This window comes from Ascaphus truei, chromosome 5 (assembly GCF_040206685.1).
Source record: "Ascaphus truei isolate aAscTru1 chromosome 5, aAscTru1.hap1, whole genome shotgun sequence".
In the NCBI taxonomy this organism is placed as follows: domain Eukaryota; kingdom Metazoa; phylum Chordata; class Amphibia; order Anura; family Ascaphidae; genus Ascaphus; species Ascaphus truei.
The window spans coordinates 280808508-280818251 of NC_134487.1; the positions used below are offsets into that span (position 1 = coordinate 280808508).

At 43.1% G+C, this 9744-nt stretch overlaps 1 protein-coding gene across 5 annotated transcripts in view; it reads right to left on the bottom strand.

Moving 5' to 3' along the window:
* TSPAN9 (tetraspanin 9) overlaps nucleotides 1-8197 on the bottom strand; it is a 267323-nt gene extending 259126 nt beyond the window's left edge. For all 5 annotated transcript variants that reach the window (XM_075602263.1, XM_075602261.1, XM_075602259.1 and 2 more), the window contains exon 1: nucleotides 7841-8197. The gene's annotated coding sequence lies outside the window, so the exon portion shown is untranslated. The remainder of the gene's footprint in view (nucleotides 1-7840) is intronic.
* Nucleotides 8198-9744: the final 1547 nt, after the last annotated feature.

Sequence of the window (9744 nt, forward strand, 5' to 3'; positions counted from 1 at the left end):
CTGATAGGTAGGACTGAAACCAGTTTAAAGCATGCTTCCCTATTCCAGAGCTCTGGAGTTTGTTAAGCAGGATAGCATGATCAACTGTGTCAAAAGCCTTTGCAAAATCTAGGAATACTGCACCAGTGAGTTGTCCCCGTTCCATTCCACACTGGATTTCATTGCAAACTTTTAGCAGGGTAGTTACGGTGGAGTGTTTGGGACGAAACCCAGATTGGAATTGGCTAGGGAAATTTGTCTTGGTATAGAAATCGGTTAATTGGGAGAGGACACATTTTTCCATCGACTTTGGATAGAATTGGGAGAAGAGAGATTGGCCTGTAGTTTGAGACAGTGTTTTTGTCCCCACTTTTGAAGATTGGGACAACTCTGGCAGTTTTCCAGGTCTTAGGGATATGGCCTGCAGACAGGATAGAGTTGACTATGGACGCAATTGGTTTGGCAATGGCTGGGGCACCAAGTCGTAGGAACCTAGATTGTAGTAAGTCGGGTCCACATTGGCTGCTTAGTTTTAGTTTGAGGAGCGCTTGTATAATCTCCTCTTCAGATACTGGGCCAAATTGAAAATTGTGGGCAGTGTTGGGAGAGGGTGGGACTGTAGGGGTACTCCCAGGATGAGATTCAGGTTTGTGGTTTGGGCTGCTTTTCACTAATAAGTTAGTGGCACACCCCACAAAGTAATCATTGAATGCATTTGCAATGTCAGTGGGGTTTGTCAGAGTAATATCCCCCTTAGTGATATTACTTGGTTGTTGATGGTTAGGAGGCTGGAATATATTGTTGATAACCTTCCAGAAGTTAGCTGGGTTTGATGTATTCTGGTGGAGATTGTCAGAGTAATATTGTGCTTTTGCGTGCCTTGTTTGCCTTGTGCACATGTTCCGCATGCATCTGTAGTGATTGAGATCCTTGGTAGTGCCAGTTACTTTGTAGCTTTTCCACAAGGCATCCCTGAGCTGGTAGAGTGCTATAAGGTCAGGTGTAACCCATGGAAGGTCGGCCCCCCGTACCCTTATTTTGCGTAGTGGAGCATGGGTATCGCAGAGTTTTAAGAACTCGGATTGGAAATAGTCGAGCGCAGAATCAGGGTCGGGAATTAAATCGATTCTGTGCCATGGGCAGTTGGTAAGGTCATCCAGAAACTGTTGTGGGTTAAAAATTTTAAATGTTCTAGTGAGGAGAACTTTAGGGCTTGAATGGGGCGGTTTAATTTTCCTTACACAGTACACTATTGCATGGTCACTGAAAATATCAGGAAGGATGCCAGAGGATTGGATTCTGCTGGGGTTTGAGGAGAGAATCCAGTCTAGCAAGGAATGGTTGTGCGATTTCAGGTTTATTCGTGAGGGTTGGGAAATGAGTTGCGATAGGTTAAGTGACTTGAGTTGTATCTGGATTTTGTGGTTTTTAGGGTCAAGCCAATTGTAGTTGAAATCCCCAAGAACTAGCAGCTCACTCTTCTCATTCAGAGAGGAAATGGAGCCAAGAAATTGGGTGATATCAGTCAGGGATTGTAGAGGGGCTTAAGAACCTAAGCCAGGGGTCCTCAACTCCAGTACTCAAGACCCCCACAACAGGTCAAGTTTTCAGAATATCCCTGCTTCAGCACAGGTGGTTCAATCAGCCCCTGCTTCAGCCCAGGTGGCTCAATCAGTGGCTCCGTCATAGACGGAGCCACTGATTGAGCCACCTGTGCTAAAGTAAGGATATCCTTAAAACCTGACCTGTTTGGGGGGGGGGGGGTCTTGAGGGCTGGAGTTGAGAACCCCTGATTTGGATGGACAATTATTAGATTTCAGGAGAGAGAACTTGCAAAAAAAATGTTAAATATTTTGTGGACATGAACTGTGCACTACAGAAGCCAGCTGGAGTGTGTCAATAAGCTGCAAGACACAAGCGACTTCCCAGTTTTGTCTAAAAAAAAGTCTGTAAAGAAAACAAACACTGTAGATTACATGACAAAGTCACACAAGTAACCGATTATTTAATGTCCTGCAAATATCTCATGATAAATTGGGGATTGAAGGTTAATTAAGTGGCTTACACACTTGTTCAGATCTGGGTGGAACTTTAAAGGTTTTCAAATTGTGTTGGCAATAATATTTAGTTCAATTACTGTTATAGCACAAAGTTATGATGATCAAGATGCTGCCAAAATGTGGACATTTCTTGAAGTTCTATTTAGTAGAGAGAACTTCGTGACTTGTATAACTCACAAACACCCATCTATATAATACATAATAATAGCATGTTTATGTATAGCGCTGCTAGTTGGACGCAGTGCTTTACAGAGACATTTTGCAGGCACAGGTCCCCGCCCTGTGGAGCTTACAATCTATGTTTTTGGTGCCTGAGGCACAGGGAGATAAAGTGACTTGCCCAAGGTCACAAGGAGCTGACACCGGGAATTGAACCAGGTTCCCCAAACTCACCAAACTCTCAGTGCCAGTCAGTGTCTTTACTCACTGAGCCTCTCCCTAATATGTGGAGAGAAACCTTTAAACACCCATCCATACAATACATGGAGATATACCTTTAAACACCCATCTATATAATACATGGAGAGATACCTTTAAACGACCATCTATATAATACATGGAGAGATACCTTTAAACACCCATATACTGTATATAATACATGGAGAGATACCTTAAAACACACATCCATACAATACATGGAGAGGTACCTTTAAACACACCTGGGAGACCGGAAAAACAAAGCTAATTTGAACATGCAGAATATATTTTGGCAAAACCAAAACATGTTTGAGAACATGGGACAATTTCACATGATTTGCAAACTTGGGGGATAATAGTGCACATTTCTCATATGAGCTTAATTTTAAGCGATTGGTTAAAAAAATATATACATATTTCATAGCAGCATTTCTCTGAGACAAAAATCTGCTGGAAAATTTGACAGCAAGATATGAAAATAAAAAGTAAATGCAATATTTATATATATATAGGCAAAAACAATGGGCGTTAATTATATCATTAGCATGTGAAGTTAGTGCTGCCTTGTGTTAGCCTCAAATGACATGGCGTTAAGCCTGTCTTACCCAAGGGTGGCGTTACTTCCATCCAATAACGATACGTCAGTTAAGTCATACCTAACTGTGATCTCACACTCATCCAGGCCCTGTAACAATCTATTTCAAGGTCTGGATGTGTATAGCCAAGTTTAGCTATGACCCAACTAATGTCTTGTTAAATCCCTGCGTTAAGTTTAACGGACCTCTGTGGATATGCATTGTTAGGCTGCGTCCTTAAGGCAATGATCGCGCGTGCGCGACAGCAGGAGGGGGTGTGCGGCGCGCGAGAAATCAATTGAATCTGAGCGGTTCATCCAATGAGGGCGAACCAGCTCTGTGACGTCAGACACAGCACCAGGATGCGTCTACCTTGTACACAAAACGCTCCTGCTTCAAGCGGGTGATGTCACGCGCACACACGCCTCCAGGTGGTCGTAGGCTGCATGGACGCAGCCTTGGCCTGTAATATAAAGCGCGCTGTTGCGCTACCGTGCGCGAGCGTCAATTACAATTGACTGTGGGAGGCTGACGTTGATACAGTCGAGACGCGCGCGCACGCCCGTGAGCGGTGGTGCGGCAGACCAGAGAAAGTACAAGAGAATTCTATTTTCGCGCTGTTGTCGTGCCACGTGATGCTATGAACCAATCACAGCGCGGCCTAGCATTGTGACATCATAGCCACGCCCCCTAGCCACACGCTTCACCGCTTACCCTCTACAAACGAAATGTCCGCACCACGTGCACGCGCAACGCCGTGCGCGCACCTGCACACGCACCAGCGCGCACTATATTACAAGCCTTATAGGGAACTCCTCTGCTGCAAATTATTAGCACTATCGTCCATTATAGCAGGGGTGCCGCGTTGCCATGGTGACGTGTCGCCGAAGCCCACTGAATCACGGCAAGTGGAGTTGCAGAGGCCTCACGCGGTCTCCCGGCATTTCATTTAAACGCCTTGGGGAAGAGAGCAGGACCTCTTCAACCACCGCGCCCCCCCAGAAAAATCTCCCGCCCCCCAGTTTGCGCAACCCTGTGTTATAGAAATGCAAGGCCCCCGCCAGCAAAAAAGAGTATGTAACACTGCTATTGAGCTTTAAAGATACCGTTACCACTTAATGATGCGTTAACTTAAGTAAGTGTGATAACGTGATTGGTGAAAAAAACTGGCGCTAATTAAGTGCTAGTGATCACTTAAATTACAGTGAATATATATAGCTCATAAATAGTGATATCAAAGAAAATCGTGACTCAAATAGTGCAAAGGTGAAAGTATAATATAAGTTGCAACCCCCTGCTCAGACCCTCTGGAAGGGACTGTCTTGACTGGTCCCAGAAGATCAAACGATATTTTCTCAACCCAGGGGGAGCATGTGGGAGAAAACACAACAATATTAACTTAAGTAAGCGCATCGATAAGTCAATGACGGAGCTGTGTGGATATGGGCCTTTGAGAAATATTGAAGAAGAAAAACTGCGATAAGAGGGAGTTTCATGCGTGAGATTCTTGAAAGTAAGGATGATTAACTAAGAACAACTAATCTTATTAACTTGTTATATGTAAATCTCAGTTTAAAAAGCTCTCATATTGTAAATCAATGGTAGAGACTCCAAAGAGTTGAGAGCTGAGTAGAAAGGCAGGTTCAGTGTTTAACAGCCTAAGTCAATCAGTGACCACTTTTCTGAACATTAGTGATCAAAGTGCCACGATTATTGGGTCTGCGATGATTGCTAAATGGAACATACTTATTTTAATATGAAGTGTAAGCCTTTTAAGTACTAAAAGTGTATGTTAAATATACCCTAGTATCAGTGGCTCCCAACTCCAGTCCTCAATAACCCCCCACAGGTCAGGTTTTCAGGATATCCTTGCTTCAGCACACGTGGCTTAATCAGTGGCTCAGTAATTTTGACTGAACCACCTGTGCTGAAGCAGGGATATCCTGAAAACCTGACCTGTGGGGTGGTTATTGAGGACTGGAGTTGGGAACCCCTGCTCTATATCACTACACAGGGTGGCATGCTCATTTTCAGAGAAAACAGGGAATTTCTCTCCCCAACAGTCATTAAAATACTGCGGTAATGCGTTTCCCATGGGAAATCAACAGCTAAATACAATCACTTCAAAAAGACTTTGTGAGGGGCGACCTGAAGCAAAGGATAACTCGCAATATAGAAACATTGTACTACATGGAATATGTCAAATGAAATTATTTGTATTTGTACTGTAGGTGTAATTGTTGTAAAGTAAAATGCATATTTTAGGGGTCAAAAAAGAATAAGATGAACTAAATTGTGGTCACAGAGGTTAATCTGTTAATATCTTTTGTGTTATGGTAATAATAATAATACTGCCCAATTTACTAAAACAATGCCTCCAGGCCCCAAAAAGTTAACAATCCGATTTTAGTATCTAAAGAACAACGAGGTGCCGATACTGGGTTTTAAACTGTGGTTCCCACATCAAAGACCAGGCACTCCATTTCTATGAAACACAACCATATGCGCTGTCACATTTGTTTATTTTATTACAACTATTAAACATTTCCCACCTATAATGAACCGTAAAATAATGGAGCTATTGTTGAAAGTGAAACAAAGTAAACTTGGTTGGGAACTTTCGCACTTTGAGTGGCTAATTATATTGCATTGTGTTTTCCAAAATCTTAACTGAATTACAAACGAAACATAATTAATTATGGAAATATCTCAAAACATAAATGCCATGGGGAAGCTCTTATTAGAAGATAGCAGGAAGACATTATGAAGATTGCTTAAGTGAAGGAATTATGAAGATTGCTTAATTGAAGAAATCATGAAAATTGCTTAATTTTCCATTGTCATGCATTGGGAAGAGGAAGTTTTTATCAGGGAGAAAACGACGCATTTCTCAGCTATAATAAATGGGTATTGTTTACAATTATATCTTTAAGATTTTGTAAATATTTCCGAGTTGTAGTATTGAAATACCCTATGAGGCTGCGGACCTGCTGCCTGCGCTGCACGTGCGTCTGCGAGGTCTGCAGTGAGCTACAGGGGGAAAGACAGGGGGGGCATGACGGGGGCGCGGCCTTGATGTCACCCGGCAGGATCGCCCTCATTGGCTGAACTGCCGGGGGCGTGGCCTAGCGCTCCATCGCGACTCCTGATCTCAATTTTCTTGAGCGCAGGAGTTTCTGTCGGCGTAGCGCGGGGGTCCCCCTCGCAGCGGGCCCGGCCCAATTTTGGGGTGGCTCTTGTCCCTGCACCGTCCACCACAGCGGGCGCTGCAGTAGCAAGCAGGGACCTGGCCTAAGGCCGTGCTTATAGTGCCAGCGACGTCGCCCGAAAACAAACGCATTGCCGCTGCCGCGTGCGCTTATAGTGCGCGCGACGGCGACAAAGCGACGTCGCGAAAACTGGTAGCCGGCAAAATTTGATTTTTCAAGGGCTGTCACGGCTCTTGAACCAATCAAATTGCCGGAAACACGCGCCGCCGCTGCCCGGCAAAATATAACTTTCACCGGTGGCGACGGGTGATGTCACCCGTCATGACGGCGTCGCCATCGACGGCACTATAGGCACGGCCTATGGCCTAATCCCCATTCCTCTATTTTTTACATTATATCCTATCCACTTATTGAACCTACCTTCGACTGAGCTACTGATTGAGCCACCTGTGCATAGGCAGGGGTTTAATGAAAACCTGACCGTTGGTGGCCCTTGAGGACTGCAGTTGCCCACCCCTGGGTTAACCTCTCACCCATAAGCCACCATTACCATTTAAAGAGAAATAAACTCTTAGAGGTTGATGCCATATTTCCTCTAAAATGTAAAGAAAAAAAAACATTGATCTTATTGACAGGCTCCAGACCAGGCCGTTTCCATAACCAACTCCCTATCCCCTAAAAGGAAGTACGAATATTTATTTTTAAACATCAGATAAAAAGTGGGGGGGGGGGACGGAATACAATGTCCAAATACACAATTGACATAATTAATACAAGGCTGCATTATATTATCATTTATATTGCGCCAACATATTCTGTAGTGCAGTACAATAGGGTTGGAGGAAGAAAAACAATAAAACAAACAGAAACGTACATTGTTACAGTCAGTAAGGAGGGCCCTGCGCCAAAGAGCTTACAATCTATAAGCAAGGGTAAGTGGAAACATAGGGTACAGGGGGGTGAGAAGGTTGGCGTGTTTTGAATTTAAAGCGTAGAAATGTTAAGTTACCCATCACTGATCCTATGCATTTTCCATTTGTACGTTTATTTTATATAAATAACTATTTCATATAGGAGCGCTTCACAATTACAGTATAGCGTGCGGTATGCAGCGCTGACATGGAATTTTACAGGCACGGTAAAATACAGACAGTATATTATATTGACCAATCAACACTATTCATGCATAAGAACCTACAAAGTAGCAATCATATAACACACATATCAACACAATCCATAACTGTTAACATCGTATCCAGATGTTAGCTTGTATATCTTAACCATGATAAAGAGAGAACTACAAAACAGCTTCTGCATGAACATGCTAACTGAATTATGTGTTCAGCTCTGTTGTGTCTCAGCTCGGTTCTGTTACAGATCTATGTCACATTGATAAGATGTTAATCCTCACTCAGGTCAGTAAAACAAAGCAGCAGCCACTCTAACCATCAGCTTCCCAACATAGCATTCTCTTAAGCTAAAAACGTGGCAGTCACTTGCAGTCAGTTGTCACGTTAACGTGTTTGGCAGACTTCTTGCTAAACTTTAGCAGCGGTGAGACAGAAAGAATACCAGCGCAGACTATATTTTGTAGACTTACCAGATCCTTCCTGTAGATGCAAATCTCAGGGACTGGAAGGAGACGCGGTGGAAACTTCTCAGAAGAGGAGGCAGGCTGCAGGCTCCCAGAGTCCAGGAGTTAGGGAATGCAGGGGCTTTTTCTTGATGGGACTGGGAGCTACTATTAAAAGAGGGAAGAAAGGAGAGAGAAAAGGGGCCACTGGACCAGCTTTTTCTCTTCTTAAAATGTTGTAGTGAGTCACTGGAAGCGGAAATGGTGGTGGGGGGGGAGAGAGCGCAACAGGCAGCTGTGGCATAGAAACTGCAGGCACATTGAGATTTGGTTTCACTGCTTTCGGGGTCAGTCATGTAAGACTCCACCTTCCTCACTGTGACTGTAACACTGTGATCCACCTACTTCTTCATCTGCCCCTGTGTCCTTCCAGGCTCTGCCTGCTAAAAACTCCTCCTATTCTGCATGCAATTGGATCCCTTCCCTAATGACAAGGGCAGCAGCCCCACACAGCAGTAACACACAGACATTCCCCAGAGATTAAAAGCATTTTAGGATCAAAAGCCCAGAGCCAGGAAACAAACAACGAAAATGGTTCATGACGTTTTCATAAACTCCCAGAACTTCAGCAGAATGAAAGAGTGCCCAGTTGAATCTAGAAACATCTTCCAAAAAACACTCCAGTGATTCTGATCTTCAGGAATGTCCACCTCAGCAATGTTTTATTTCCTACCCAAACATTGTGTTTAGATTGAGATCTTTCTGGTTTTCTTCTGCTTTAATTTGTTGGAATACTAAAATGCTCTGAATATACTACACAAAGTTATATCCCAAATTGAAAATGGAGGCAATGAGAATATCTTTTTAATAAGGGAATTTGGGCAATTGTTGTACTTTGCTGTTAAGGTTCAAAAGCTGAGTGGGGTTCGGATTTCCGGTTGCTAGTCAAAAAAATGATATTTAAATGACTAATTGTAGCTTTTAATAGAAATGGTGTTGGGGGGATGAGGTGTTGATGTGCCAATGATGGACTATAGACAGGAGGAATAAATTACAGGTTCATAACCCTTCCTATAACCTTTAGCAAATTGGAGGTAGACAGGCATGCAACATCTTGCAAAGCGAATGTATAGTACGGCTCTTCAGCTAGTTCTCCAAAGGGGCCAGATCAGAATATCTTTAGAAGCAGAACGGCCACAAGCTTATGTAATGTAATTTTATGCAGATTTGAGGACTTGAAACTTTCAATATTTCAACATTTTGCTAGCATTTATAATAACATTTGTACCATATACAGTTACATCACCTAAACTTGAAAGTGAGTTTCAGTGTGAAAAATTGCATGTACAGTAGCTGCCTAAGCAACTTGTATGACATTACAGAATCCAAGGGTCACACCAAGGCTGCTAGTTAAAGATCCCTGCTCTAGAGGTTAAAATACTTTTTGGGTGTGCCGGCTTATGTCGAACTAAGCAAGATTATTTTAATTGTAATGCCATTTAATTAATATAATGGGAAAAAGTATGTTTAGGATTAAAAATAAAACGTTCTTTGTCACCCATTGGACTGCTTTTGGCCCAAAGTATTAGGGTTGGTTATGTCTGGAACTGTCACTGTGCCTTTTAATGGATGAGGCCCAGTTTTAGTGGCTGACACTCAACAGACCTGGGTATGCCAACTGTTAAGTGCTCGGATGAGGGACAACTGTGAACTAGACGAGGGACAAGCTATTTTCACAGAGTGTGTTGATGTTTAGAGAGATATATTTCACTAAGGTCAGAAAAAATGTTCCTCTCAAGACACTTAGAATGTACACTTTTCTGGATAGGGTCTTTGCCAGGTGTTGTCATTTGCTAGCTGCTCTCATCCACATTATTTGGACTTCGTTTCCCCTGTACTGTAATTGTGTAAAGTGATGTGTACACTGTTGA